We start from the raw sequence: 15,665 nt of genomic DNA on the forward strand, positions 1-15,665 counted from the left end.
CTTCCCCCGCTCACTGAAATATATATGTATTTACATATATATGTATTTTTTCCCTTGAAGTTGAAAGTAAGTTACATACATGATGGTCTTATACCACAATGTGTTTCTCAGTGTATATTGCCTAAGCACGTTGCTCTGTTTCTAATTCTTTAAAAGGAGCACCCATGCTTAGTCATGTGATGTGCTCCACCTGGTTGTCAAGATCAGCTCAGTGTTGGACAACACTGTGGAAAGCATAAATTGCTATATAAAACCAAAGGATGTGTATCTCCTAAACTGGGAAAAATCCAGTGACATAGAACTTCAGAGGACTTACAAGTTGTGGTGGAGGACAGACTGAGAAAGTGCATTGCATTGCATATGTCTGCAACTAGCTGGAGGTGAGAGTGAACTTTCGAGTCTCTGTGGTGAGTTAGAGAAGCATCAAAGATGCTCTCACACTTGGTGACAGATCTATTGAATTATATTCGTCCTGCAGGGACTTGAATCTTTATGCCCCCCGGGCTTTTTTTTTTTTTTTTTTTTTTTTACTTTAACCGTTTGCCATTCTGGGTTGGTGTTTCTTGGTGGAGATTATGAGAGCATGTTGGAGAAGGCAGAACTAGAGCGCTGTAAGGAGTTTAGTTAGAGCTCAGCTTTACTTTTTCAGGTCCTCCCTTTAAGTAGTGAATGTGACCTGCTTTATGTTCATCAGAGACAACAGCTTGAAATACAAATAGGAAAAAGGAAAGCGTTGTGTTACAGAAGTGTTCAATGTGCAGGCCTAATCTAAGATAGTATGAACTAAGTATTCTCATGAACCAAAGAAACCATTTTCACAGAAACCCTTTTCGACGTTCGCTGTCATAAGGTTTAGCTCTGAGACAAACAGGTAATTATTCTGCCACATTATCTTTACAGTCTCAGCAGAATTCTCCCTTTCATCAGAAGTTGTAATACTGGTAAGTTTGATTTCTTTATAATTCCAACCAGATTTGAGATCACATTCTCCAGTGGAGTGAAATATGACCAATAACTTAAAAATATTTGTGAAAATACTGCTTTTCCGTACACATATTTCTTTCACTGACCTAAAAATCATAATGGTTCCTTTAGATACTTACAACAACAACAAAAAAAGGAAATCTAAAGCACGTTTCAGAAACAAAACTGTTTTTCACAAAGTCAAAACCACACTTAAGTATTCTAAATTAATCTTTTATTTTGAATTATTAAATTGTTATTCTTTATAATACAACAAGAAAAAATTTTAAATTAATGACTAAGAAGTACATTTATAATCCAATAATGATTGATTTTTACTTCCCTTGTAAATAAATCAGTTTTAAACATAAATTATACAGATATATAACAGTATATACACTCATGTAATTTATTAAGCTATGAAGAATATTGCTCTTAAACTTCTCTTGGGAAAATTCCAGTACCTGAGTAAGAATTTCAAATATTTATTTCTCAACGAGGTGATGTTTCTGAGGAACAGCTCAATGGTTCTAATGCAACAAGTTTTCCCTAATATTGAGAAAATGTGATGTATTTTGAATCTCTTGAATCACACAGAGCAATGAAATAGGAGTTAGAAGACATGAATTCTGATGCTGATTATTATACACTCTACCTCTTTGGAGTCGGGCTTGTCCTCTCTCAGATTCAGTTTTCTGTGGTGCTTACCCAAATATTGCAAATTCCAATGTTTTAGTTCAAGTAACCTTTTCCTCCAATGTTTTGAAGGAATAATGAATACTATTGTCATCATCATCTCGATAGGATCCTTTCCACTTAGGTTAGAACATGCCTCCACAAAGAAGGTTCTCTATATTAAGCTACATAACTTTCATCTGTAGCAACAGTGCCTGGGTATTTATGTGAGAATGGATTTTCTGCAAGCAGTATACCTGAACAATAAATGCCTTTTCCAGTATTTGTTCCTGTCTCAAGGATTCTCTACAGTACCTGATTATTCATCCTGGCACTCAGCTAGACGGTCCATGGTCACGAACAGAGCTGGACTCCTACCTTCACATTCTGTTAGGTCTTAAAGTACAATGGACACATGAACTCCCTTTGGTCCTGGTAGAATTTCACTGACTTGCATTTCTTGGTGAAGCCTAGCCTGTAGAAGTTTCTCTGGTAAGAATGAGTTTTGTGATTTTAGGTGGGTCTCTGAATAGTCTCTAGGTCTCAGTTTCTCAGACTTTACTTCGATGATCTCTAAGGTATACCTCTCCCATTCCATGTTTCTATAGTAATTTATATATCCTTCCTGGAAAATCTATCCCTATTCTAAAGTATTTTTAACAGCTACAAGAAAAAATATCCAGGAATGCCTGGGTGGCTCAGTGGGTTAAGCCTCTGCCTTCGGTTCAGGTCATGATCTCAGGGTCCTGGGATCGAGACCCTGCATCAGGCTCTCTGCTTGGCAGGGAGCCTGCTCCCTCCTCCCCCTCTGCCTGCCTCTCTGCCTACTTGTGATCAATCTCTCTCTGTCAAAATAAAATAAAACAAAACCCTTAAAAAAATATCCAGTAGCTTTGACAGAATGTATGTTAACTTCCTTTTTCTTTTGAGTAATTTAAAGCCTGTCATCTGACTGGCTTATTGTCCTACAACTGAGAATTCAAGTCCTAGCCAAAAAATTTTTAGTTAAATCCTACTACAAAATAAAAAGGCGGGGGAGGATGATTCACTATGGAGTTTATAGGGCATTTTATTTTATGTCATGCAGCGGGTAGTGCATACATCCTTTCAGATGGCACAAGTCTATATATCTGTCACTATCTCTGGAATTCTTGTCTAGCCATAATTTTACAGGTCCTTGGAAACACAATTGTCACAAACTTTTCGGTTCAGCTCTTGATAGAAATTAATTGATAACATAGAATTCTGAGTGGCCGGCATGTGAATGACACCCAGCTTGTATATTTCACATCTAATCAGGGAAGATGGGAATTCTAGTTGGCCTATTGTCTATTTGAATCTGTTTCTGGATGGAATCCAGCTGGCTCAAAATGCAGCCCTGGAAAGTGATGTGGACAGAAGATGGAAAAAAAAAAATTAAACCAGAGAACCAGCACATAAGGTAGTGCCTTCCACATTATCCAAAGAATTGCCTGGTATAGCTGTGGGTTTGTAGCTGATTAGTTTGCTAAAATTTCTCAATAACCAAAATGCTATTTTCTACCCCAGTTGTCCTTAAAAATATATGAAGAATAATAATTAATGCAAAATCGTACCTAATTAAGAGCAACAATTATATGACAAGATTTTAATGGTGAGCCCTTATGAGAAGGAATAATTCTATTACTGGAATAGTTCAGAAAAGAAAGTTCCATGGAGGGAATGGGGGTGAAATTTGGACACTCAGAAGCATGTTGGGAGGATGGCCTCCACCCAGAAAACAGTATGAGCAAATGCTTAGTAGTAGAAATAAGTGGGGGTGGATTCTAGGGCTGCTGCACCAGGTTTAGTGAAGAGCAGAAAGCGTAGACATAAAGTGGGGTGGTTCATAGTGGAGAAGATTATGCAGGTCCCTTAATGCTGAAGTTTTTTTAGACTGGATGCTGTAGAAAATGGAGAGATGACTGTTTTAGGGTAATAGCAGGACAATGGGGAAAGAGTGCTAAAGGAAGGTCAGCTTAACAGTGGTAAGGTGAGTGGGAATAGGAAAAAGATTTAAAGAACAGAGTTCAATTTAGTATGAGGTGATTCAAGTCCTTCCTCTTTCCCCCACCACCGTGCCTTTTAGTTTCAAGGAGAAAGTTTTCTTTATTCAGTCTTGTCTTAAGGGAAGGGCAGAATTTGCCAGTAAAGACTAATGTAATCCAGTTGCAGGGGGAGTAGGGGATTGTGAGGTGGGGTGTGGGAGCAAAATGAAGGCAAAGGGGTGGTGGGTGGCGCACTGTACCCCCACTAACTGTGATACTACTGCATCATTTGGCGTATTTTATTTTATTGCTAGTAACATTTAAACTTATTACTTGCCCACCATGAAATATGATTTGCCTGAAGCCAGTGAGGCAGTCCATGGGATATTCTAAGCTCCCATAGAGCATATGACAGTGGCAGAAGCGACTGTAGGAACACTTCCAATTCCACTTCTGAGACTACTATAATGATTGATCAGAGGGGTAGATCAACAATGGATAATTATTTTTGGAGCAAAATGGCTAATGAACATAACAATTGCTAAATATCAAATGATAGCGTATTTTCTTTCTGGGTTTTTTTTTTTTTTGTTTTGTTTTTTGTTTTTTGTTTTGTTTTTTTTTGTCTTTATCTTGGTATCAAAAAAGACTCTAACAGAACACATTTTGACTACATTAATATTCTTTCATCTTCTTCACCTCTTAATCTTTGTTTTTGTTTTGTTTCTTTTTCCCTAATGACCACACTTCTACTCAAGACATCTTTGTCCCACTGAGGCAGGTCCAGAAGTTGAACATGGAGGAGTAGAATCCTGAATTAATCAGAATTTAGGTGGTCTGAAATTAAGAAATTTAAGAATATCAGCTCATGTTCCATACCCCAATCTCCATGCAAAGCACATTAACCCCTTGATCTAAGGGGGGTGCGAGGTGAAGAGATCTGACCTGGTCTTAAGCTTGGAAGCAAAGCCCAACTTTTGTGTTTGCTGCAGACGATGTTTATTGATCTTACTGTGGCACTTGTGTATTACATCTTTTCCCCTTGGTTCATTAAACTGGGTGTCTCATGGAGTACCAATTAAGCCATTAGCTATTAGTAGCTTTCAAATATAAACCTGTTCATGCCAATTAGACCATCATGCACGGCAGCCCTGAACGAGAAATGGATCACAGGTGCTGTTCCTTTGGCTGGCATCTCTCCCATAGGAACCAGGGAACATGGTTCAGAAAACTCAGTTGAGTAAAATGAAACAGGCCAAAGTCTTCATTAAAAACTTGAATAGCACCCAAGTCTCTTTTGAGGAATCAGAATGCTGTCAGGTCTCCACAGGTCAATGCTATTCCCACCAATTTCTAGTAATAAGACTACATTTTAATTCCAAATCTTGCTGACTCAAGTAGTGCATCCTTTCAGTCGTGCTGCCCCTAACATCGAGGGCCAGGTTTTGAAATGGCAAATACAATCTGCTTGTAATAAAATTATACCTAATCCTGAAAACTATTCATTGATACCATATAAGGAAGTGACTAAAGCATGACTCTCCTATTTTGAAGAGGATCTTAACATGAAATGTGGCTGAAACAAAGAAAATAAAAGGGCAAAGTGAGAGGGGATAGAAAGAAAAGAGGGGGTGTGGGGGGGGAAACCTTTCCCAAACCTTAAAATTAAGAATGATTTCTCTTTAGAGTGAATACAGAAGGGAGTGTCTATATCATTTGTAAAACAAATCATTCATACATTCTGCAAAAACGATGTCCAACTCAACTCTTCTAAGGTAGAATCTGAAGTTTTATGAACAGAAGCAACTTAAATATTTCATTTTGTTTTGCTGTGAGACTCTTTAAATGATATGTCCCTCTCTACCAGCATTTTCTTGGTGAAAAGAAGAGAACTATAGGTATTCTGCAGAGGTAATTTATTATGCTGAGTTGGAAATTCATTATTTCCCCCAGAGTTTAAAAACACTAGCATAGTTATTCAGCCAGCCATTTTCTTAATCTGAGAGATCTTTTTTATCTAGGGAAAATGTCATTAAACAAGAAAACAGTTAAGGGGATCCTGGGTGGCTCATTCAGTTAAGTGTCTGAGTTCAGCTCAGGTCATAATCTCAGGGTCCTGGAGAGTAAGTCCCGAATCGGGAATCCCTGCTCAGTGAGGAGCCTGCTTCTCCCTCTGCTGCTCCCCCTTCTCATGCTCAGAGTCTCTCTCCCTCTTACATAAATAAGTAATTTAAATATTGATAATTATGCATTCTATCTTATGTATCATCGATGATCAGAAAATTCGATTTCATGTTTATATTATTGAGGATTTCGATACACACATATATTTGCCATATTTGTATTATAAAGTTATCCCAGGCATACTTATTAATTTACAGATACCAGATAAACATTTGTCCATAATGACCATTTTCACGTTGGAAATTTTTGATGCTACAAAATGAAATGCTACTTCCAGCACCCCATTTTCCTTAGGCGGTGTCACCATCCCTGTTCACTGGGTCTGATACATCAGCGTCATTTTTGTCACTTGTCTTTCTTTTGTCCTCTATTTGATCAATGATCAAGTTGTTGATACTGTTATTTATTTCTTTATAACACTTCTTACACTTATCCTTTTCTCATTCTCAACATTGTCCTTGGGACTGGGCAATCTTACTTTTTTTGAACTTTTGGTACCATTCCAATTGTCTTGTTCTCTCCTCTCTCTCTCTCTCTCTCTCTCAATCTCCTTCCATTTTTGAAAAACCTACTGCTTAAACTGCTTAAAGCATCTGTTTAACTCTAAAGTGTAACCTGTCTACTTGTTGTGTCAGAACACTCTAGAATCTAGCCTAATGTAGCTCTCACATGACATGCTTAAGACAGAAAAGGGTGCAGAGTAGAGGCATCAGCGGACCCCACTCTTTCTCCTCCTTCTAGCTCTTCTTTTCTTCTATCGCTCCTCTTTTCTCCCTTTCTCCCTTCCTTTCTTCCTTCTCGTCTTTGCCTAATGCCTGCCTTCACTGTATTTCCAAAGTGCATCTATGCAAATGTGCTGATTCAAAAGTGCTGTGTTCTAATGTGAAATTGACAAGCCTGGCTTAAGTACAAGTCCTCACTCAAGTGGAGCTTTCTGCCATCTTGGAAAAAGATACAGCTGTGGTCTATGTCCTGTGTTAAGCACCTTACTTTTACTATGCCATTTAACCTTTATAACAACTCTTTTTGGTAACCATATCTCCATTTTATAGAGAAGGAAGCTGAGTGAAAGAGGGTAAATAAATTGTCTGCACAAAGTTTGTAAAGATGGAGATGACCAAGTCTTGGCCAGCCCAGGTTCCCGTTCTCCCAATAGGGGGCTCTGTGGATGTCCTTTATATTTATTTAGGACAAATAATTGATATTTAGCCACCACCTTCTTTGCATACTACTAAACAATTGTCTGTGTGTCTGTCTTCTCCTCGCAGCTAAGCTAGCTATTCCTTCAGGGCACGGATAGTGTCGTGTATAATTTTGTATTCCTCTCCACACTGGGATAGAAATATGCAGGAAGCTCTCAAATACATATGGAATAAATGGATTAACCAATCGATGGAGCTTTCTTAAGCTTGTTCCATTTGGCTCCAATTCTATATGGAAGGCACATAATGGCTATTGCTTAGGGCATCAGCTCAACTGCGAAAAAGTCATTTAAACTCTTCAGTATTGAGTATATCCCCCATATCTCTTTTACTAAATATAGATATCCTATAGGAAAACGATGGTGACAACACATGTGAAGCCTCCAGGTGTCTCAAATAACAAATATTACATCACTTATGCTTTTATTCGTCGGTTACATTCAGAACAGTTTTCTTTTTCTTAGCAGCATGAAGCTCTCAAGAGGGAAAAAGAAGCACAAGCCTTGCAGGGGCCTCTTTGCCGGAATGCACTTCTTATACATGCAAGCTGAAAGTTGAAGTTTCGAGGATATCTGGATGCAATGCCAAGCACATCTGTTTACTCGAAGCTTCTATTCAGGGGAAGATTGATTATGGGCAGGTGAAGGGTAAGGGGGAGGCTTTAAACTGGCAGGAAGTCTATTCAGAGGACATGTTGTATTATAGAAAGGTGACTTGGGTGCTAAGCCATATTAGTGATACGAGTTTGAAGATAATATCCACAGGTGCACACTTCTAAATTAATTTAATAAATGCACACTCGGCATGCAGTTAATCTTTTCTCACCACGACTTACTTGGGCATTGCTAATATCTTATAAGAGTCTGACTTTCAGTTTTCTTTTAAATTAATATAGCAGGTGTTTCCACAACATGCCTGAGCCGTAACAACACAACACGAAATTGGACAACAAGACAAAGCTCTCCGCAACTCAGATTTCTATTTGGTTCATTAGGAGCGTTCTATTATTGCTCAGAAAAGTGGGAGAACTCTTAGGCTGGTATGTTTTGGGCTTCTTTCGTCAAGTGAATGGATTCCACAGGATTCTCCTCAGTTCTTGAGACAAACTGACTTTAGGGTTTTTATGAAGTGAAAAGGTTCATAGAGTATTAGCTCTATAGGCAGATGGGAAAACTAAAGCAAAGTCATACTAGTGCCAGGTTTCCATTAGTTGTGGCAGCAGAACTAGTATCTAGGAAGAGCAATTTGTGGCTGAACTGAAGACCTGGACAAGGCCAGCAAAACAAACAACCCCCCCAAACCCCAAATAAACAAATGAATAAAAACTGAGGAGAACACAACAGAAACAGAAATACGTGAAGGTCAATAAAAATCTACGTCAGAGCAAATGGCTTAAGAACAGAAAAATTCAATTATTGCAGTTTTATAACATACTGGGATGTGTGATAAAACAAGTCCCTGTCTTACTATGGCCCTCTTTTCTTACAAAAATGTCATGGCTTGTTCCTGAGTTTACTACCCAGATGAACTTTAGAATCCTCATTTTACATCCAAGCAAGAGTGCCCTGGGCCCTTGCCAGTTCCCCAATTCTGCTCCCACCACCAGTCCTATCTCACCTTGTGTGAAAATGTCATTAGCATTACACAAAATGTGGAGATTAATTTGGGGACACTTTACCTTTTACAATGAGCTTTTTTTTTTTTTTTTTCTTAAAATCCAGAAACATGGTGTGTCTGTTCATTTATTCAGCATAGCATTTTAATATCCATCTCCCCCGCTAGGTAAATGGTAGCATGTCAGAGTCCCTTGCATTCACATTTTCAAACAATGTAGAAGTGTCTCACAGATTTGTAGCTTTGCGGTTAAAAAGAAAATCAGAGTATAAGGAAAAGTTTTACCCTTGGAAGGTGAAGTAGAGACCCACATTTTATTTATTTATTTTTAATTAACAAGGTTTAGCAGATGATTGTGGAGTAGGACAAGAATCACATATTTTGAGGACAAAGAGAGTGCACCTTGGTGGCTGCCACTGAGGGGGGGTGAGGTACCGTAACTGTTAATGAAGGTTCTCTAGACTGTGTTTGCCGGGAGAGGGAGGGATCTCCAGAAATACTGCCTTGCCCTTTATCTTAGAGGAGTTCCAGTTTTTTCCCTCTCCCTGGCCTGGGGCAGGTGCAGACCAGATGATCAGGATTGGAAAGAATATCCTTTGATCTGTCCCAAGAGCTTGAAAACTGCAGTTGAATGACCAGCGTCCACAGACACGTTTGTGAGGTGGCCTACAGTGCTACGTGAGCTAATTTCTCAGTCAGCTGCCCTTCTGGGGCAAGGGCACAGGGAGAAGGTTCGCTGTGTGATGGTGGGTGCAGAGTTTGGGAACAGAACAGAGCTCAGACTGATTGCTTTCAGCTTTTTCATGGAACCTGGTTTGGAGGTGAAGGACGGCAAAGGTCCAAGCCCCGTGTTTTGTCTAAATGGTATCTTGCTTTACCAATTACTTCTGGAAGCTTGACCTGACTCCTACAATGTTTTGCCAAGTTATTATTTCTTTCTAAATAGTGGGCCCAAAGGAAGGAAGAGGAGCACATGACCCTTCCCTGAATTCAGCTCCCTGCTGGGGTCCGCTGCTCCGACCCTTTGTTTCCCCCCAGCGCTGCAGCCCAGTGCCTGTTCTTTATTTTCCTTTAATGCAGGACCCAGGACTCTGCTCCTCCCTGCGAAGTGTATTCAACTGTCACCATTGTCCCCCCAGATCCATTAACTCAGTGGCTCCAAACTCCTAAGGCCAAAAGCGGCCACCCTCTCCATCTCCCTCTCCCTCGGTCCTCCCTCTTCCTCCCTTTTCCTGCCCTCTGCAGCTCTCCCCACATCCACCAATCTCACTCTCTTGAGTTCCCTTCCCCTTCCCCCTGCCTTTGGTGGCAGAAAAGGAAAGACACACCATAAATACATGAAATTGATGACTTACATAACTGAGATGAACACAGTCATGCATCCTGGGTCTCTATCTGTACCTACCAACCTTCTTTCTCTCCCATTTATTGCACATGCATCAAGCTCTAGCTTTCTTTATGTGTTTTCTTCACAACATCCTCAAGGAAGTGTCTCTGTCTCTGTCAGGGGGCTGAATGGTAAGTCACCTGTCCAAGGCCACTCAGCTACTGAGAGGTGGTCCCTGGATTACAGCACAAGGCTGTCTAAATGCAAAGACTGTACTCTCTTGCTTCCAAAATCATGGTTGAGATTTTATACCATAAGGCGCAGTTAGTAGACTTAATTTCTGTGATAGTTACATAAAGCTGAAATAGATGGAGATATGCCTTTATAATACTCAAACTTAATTTGGGGCAGTAATTCCACATTCTGTTTAAATGGAACTTTTTCTAACCTACTGCAAAATACAACCAATCAGGTGTTATCTTTTTTTCTTTTCTCTCATGGGTGGAGATAGTTATTAGAGCTGGCAAATAACTCTAAAGTGGGGGTAACCAGAGAGAAAAGTGCCTTGCATGTTTGAAAGTTCCTGTGACCTAGTCAACATACACTTATTAGTATCTCCCATGGGAAACGGAAGTGGACCAAACCAGTTCCTGTCTTAGGAGACTTCACCCTACCTGATGAGTCAGGGGATAAGATGGCAAAGTAGAAAACAAGATAAGAAGAAGGTCAATATGCTGAGTGCAACCCATGGATCACTAACGGTCAGGTTCGAGGGAAAGAAAACATCACCGTGAGATGTAGTCAGGGGAGGCTTCTTGGAGGAGATGGGACTTAAGCGTGAGAAGGATGAGTTTAGAGAGGTGATGAATGTTTCACACTCAGGATTTCAAACGTCGAACCTGAAGGAAGGATGCCCATGAGGACAGATTCTCATTTGAAGACAAACTAGAAAACTAGAGTGGTTGGGTTAAGAGAAGAGACCAGGAGGGGTTAGGAGCCCAACAGGCCACCTGGGCTACAGGGACCAGGAAACTTGGGCTGCTGCATTGACTTAGTGGAAGACATGGTCGGAAAGTTAGGACCAAATAACGGATGGCTAGCATGTCATGTGAAGTGCATTCTGTGGGTAACGGGGGCCCATGTAGTAGGACTTCTCAGCTCAGAAATGCTTTGACCGAAGCAGACTTGTAGGAAGCTCAGTCTGCAGGGATGGACACAAGAGGGAAATGGACCTGCAAGGAGGCTGTTGTCATGGCCCACGTGTGGCACGATCATTCTGGAGCGGTGGCTGCCGGCCAGATGTGAGAGATGTTCTAAAGGAAGGACTCAAAGAATCTGACGACAGATTAGTTATGGGGGTGAAGGGGATATTAGAGAGAGGAGGGGGGAAAAAAGCTAACAGGCTAATTCCCCTCCTTCTCAGCATACTGAGATAGAATTGAAAATAAATAGGAAACATATTTCAGGGCAAACTTTTCCCAAAAATATCTTCTTTCAAATGCCTCCCTCACTCCTGCCCAAGGACCTAACCTAAAGGAAAGGTAAATTTACCATATGGCCATAGAATTAATTTCATACATGAGCTTCTTTTCCCTCAAAGTCAATAATGATGATAAAAATAATGATCTATTTAAAGTCAGCGCCTTAAACATTTTAATCTCCTGAAATGTACTCTACGCTCTCTACACAAAAATATTGTACAGGGGGAAAAAAGAACCAGATGTCCTGACTTGACCCACTGGTTGGCCTCATCCACAGGGCAACGATTGGCAAAAGCTCAGTACTGAATATCACAAACCTTGCTTTATGGATTTGTCAAGAGTAAACCATTTTAAATCTAAAATACAAAAGACCCCCAAACCCCAGTGCATTCCTACATGAATATACAGTCAGGAAAGGAAATGCAAAGTGTCACCCTTGACACTTGTCTCTACTATTGACTATCACAATGGAAAGGACCACAACAATATGCCTGAAATCACATAAATTTCCTTAGAAGGAAAGAGAGAAGAGCCCTTTTAATTATTTGATGAAGATTCTCACTCATAAGCTAGCAGGAGGTCAGTGAGTATTTGAATTCCTATATTTTTGTTTTCCCCTCCGCCCTAAAAGTGGATTTTGCAACTTAACTGGATGGAGCTTTTCAGACTGTTAGCCTCTGAGCTAGCTCACTGCACGCCTAGATAGCAGGACCCATCCACAGTGCACATGGAGATCTGCGCTCCCGGTTATTTTTCCCTTCCCTGGGAGGGCCAACCTTGGTGCTCAAATACTTTTCCAGCTGTCGTGATACTGATGGGAACTTCATGTGTGTTACCAGCGCAAGTGCTGTCAGGAAGAAACCAAATGTCAAACGGAGGTATGTAGAAGTCACCATAAATATGTCTCTGAATGTTTACCATCTGGAACCGTAGATTTCGATTTTGACAAGCAACTGGGATTGCCCTGTGGGCACTGTCTTTTAAGCAGAGCCTTTTAGTTGTGCTAAGTTAACTTCACATTACTTTAGCCTGGCGGGGGTGGGGGGGGTGGGTGGATATAACACACCCCCCTCTGCCTTTTCAAGGTGTGATTTTATTATTTCTCAACTCTTCCTGTTTTGTCTCCATCCTGCCTGATCCTGCATGCAATGGACTTTTGCGGGGGTGGGGGGTGCGGAATGCTCCCAGATTGTCAAAATCCTGGGCAAGGAGCCTGGTGGTCAGTCTGGAACAAGAATGACATCTGCTGCGGGGCTCCCACGGCTAAACAGAACTTGCCTTTGTTAGCTGCCCACACCACACCTCCGTCGTGCGAGGAGAAACTTTACTTTCTTAGAAAATACTTCTGTGCTAGTGAAACGTGCCGTGGGTGGTCAGCCCCATACCTGTTACCTGATGTGCTTGGAGTCCTAATCCTAAGGGCACCCGAGATATGAGATACGAGTTTGCCTTTCTGTCTTTCTGTTTTTTAAGCCCCGGTTCCATTGTAGAGCCATAATGGAATGACTGGAATTCCAGAAGACTTCAGTTTATGAACTTAGTCCTATTTCGGTTATGTAATATTGGGAATCGGATCATACTCGGTCATAATAACTGCCTGCTTATATATGAGGAGACTTTCTCATTGAGGGCTTCAGGACCAGAACCAGAGAACACCGTGAATTGAATCACAACTGAACACCATGCTGAAATATTGTTTCAATCGTAACTTTTTAAAGACAAGATGAAAAAAATATCAACTGGCAGGATGCAAGAAAAAAATGTATACTACAAGTGGAAACATAATTTTACAGGCATCTTTATGCCGTTGAACAGAAAAATCACAAAGCTCTAGCCATAAATCCTGTTGTTCAGCCTATTAAACAGCTCCTATTTCAGAATAGCTGCTATACAGTTTTATTCATCGAATTTCTCACCTGCAAAGGGTAAGGACAGTGTTGGGTTTCTCTACCAAATGTGAGAGTCCAGTAGGAGTAAGAAATCTTGAGCACCACGGGTATGTGAACGTGGGCGTAGGAGGGCAAGTCTGTCAGGGGGGCAAAAGAAGGGATTCATTGACTCACCTAGCTCCACCAAAATTTGGAAAAGTGAAGATTTTACTTTTTTGATCCCTGTAAAAACAAGGCATCTGTTTGGGAGGCCTTCTTCACATCACGCGTTAAATGTAGTATGTATGTCCCATTGGTACATTTCAGGTCGATTTAATTTGGGTGGGTGCTTTTAGCAGATGGGTTATCTTACCAGCTACTCACATATGTGCTGAAAACTCATTTTATGTTGCTCAGGGGCCAGATGACCATTAATTTCCAATGACTAATTTATAATTAAAACCTTTTCTTTTAACTGTTTGTTTATAACCCAGCCAGAAAATCTATTTCCATTTAATTAACACTTCAGATAGCCTGTTTAAAACCCATAAACGTAGTGACTTGAACGATCCATTACAGAGATGCTACTTTAGTTTTCAATGACTTGTAAAACTTTCACAAACAGATCTGCAAATGAATTACTCCATCTGCTCCCCTGCAGCTGTAGGAGGCTAAACTCCGTTAAAGGGCATTTTCCTACTTCCTCCTTTTCTGCTTTTCCTCTAGCTCTAAGCATTTTTACTTTAAAGCCACTCTCAGCTGCTCAGAGGGCAGCCTCTTCTCCTCAGGAGTTTCCAACCTCCAAATTTTGCTAGAAACCCTTGAGTCTGTCATAAATCAGACACAATATACCTTTTAAAAATCGATTAAGAAAGCATCTCCGTCTCTGCCAGCAAACTCAGAAATAGACTCCCGAAAGGATCTTTACAAACGGAGCGGTAAAATGCAACAGTTTGAAAGTGCATTTTAATTTGGAAGGCTGAAATAAATGCTCTCTTGGCCGATCCGTCCTTCCCGGAACAATTTACAGCTCCTGTCTGGGGGAGGCAACGAGGCTATTCAAGCGTACAAACACCGCTCCAAAAGACATTTTCTTAGCTACACCTTCAAGAGCAAGGCAGGAGTAGTGTTAGTTCTATAAAGACAGCCAAGCACCAAGCTATGCTCACTGTTATCTGTCCGCCGTACAATAGCAGCATTGATAGGGTAGCCACAACGGGCTTTGACAAGTGTGCTGTGCTAGCATTCCATTCAAAACTATGTTAAGAGAGAGAGAGAGAGAAAGGGAGAGAGAGAGAGAAGCATTCAATGTCTTTTACTTTACCTGAAAAAACTGCCTTTCTTGTGGCTGCAGAAAATGAATTCCTCCTCTTCTCCCAAAAGCAAAGTAGTTTCCTTGCCCGCAACTCTCCCTTGGAGAAGACCACACAGCTCCAGCAAGGCAGCCTTCCTGCTCCTAATCCCCACTCGAATGTGATGACACACACTAACCCCAACCATCTGGTGCAACACGTCCTCAAGCACTCAGCACAGTGGTGTGTCAAGACCGGCTGCCCAATCCAATTGCTGGGGCTGGGTGTCTCTCACCGACCGGAGGCTGAGGGCAGGACTGAAACTGGAGGTCTGAGAACTCCCAGTCAAGTAACCTGAGATTTCAGAGAGAAAGGACGGCTCCAAAGAGAGGAGTGGGAGGTGCTAAACAGAAGGTGGAGGGAATGAATTATTCTGGTGGCCAGTTGTGCGTTACTTTTCACAACTCCTTGTGCTCCCCGGGGACCACTGGGACCCTCTGAGGGATGCACGGAAACACCAAAAATCTTTCCCTGCCAACCTGGTGAGGGCAATCTTCCCAGCGAGGCACCTCCGCTCCCCCCACACCGACATACACATACACCACCACCACCCCCACGAGATAAAAGATTCATCCTGACATACTGATAACGTGTTAATGTAGGAGTAGTTTGCACTGAAATGTGACATCTACAGTTTGAGATCTAAACTCCTACCTTCCTTTGATTAGATCATGGCTGCTTCCAACATTCCAGGGATGGGGGGCGGGAGGGGGGCACCACTAAGAGCAGAAACTTGTCTATTCCCACATACAGCTTTTCGCTCTTGGCCACAGGCTGAACTTCAGAAATGGTCAATGAAAATCAGTTTAGTTTCTACTCATGTAAAATAGCACACACTCCCATAGATAAAGGTGGCTTTTTAAATCACTTGCTGCTTTCACAGACATCTCTTTGTAAAAGCCCTGGGTACCAGAGGGCTGCACTCTGTCGTTGATTATTTTTATTGGCTTCTAGTTAATTGCACTTATAATGTCCATATAGTTCAAACAGCTC

At 41.2% G+C, this 15,665-nt stretch overlaps 1 protein-coding gene across 2 annotated transcripts in view; it reads right to left on the reverse strand.

Annotated features, from left to right (window-relative positions):
* The window catches only part of SULF1 (sulfatase 1), a 175,323-nt gene extending 160,369 nt beyond the window's left edge, over positions 1-14,954 (reverse strand). For both annotated transcript variants that reach the window (XM_059166261.1, XM_059166260.1), the window contains exon 1: positions 14,645-14,954. The gene's annotated coding sequence lies outside the window, so the exon portion shown is untranslated. The remainder of the gene's footprint in view (positions 1-14,644) is intronic.
* Between the last annotated feature and the right edge of the window lie 711 nt (positions 14,955-15,665).

The sequence above is a fragment of the Mustela lutreola genome, chromosome 3 (assembly GCF_030435805.1).
Source record: "Mustela lutreola isolate mMusLut2 chromosome 3, mMusLut2.pri, whole genome shotgun sequence".
NCBI classification, from domain to species: domain Eukaryota; kingdom Metazoa; phylum Chordata; class Mammalia; order Carnivora; family Mustelidae; genus Mustela; species Mustela lutreola.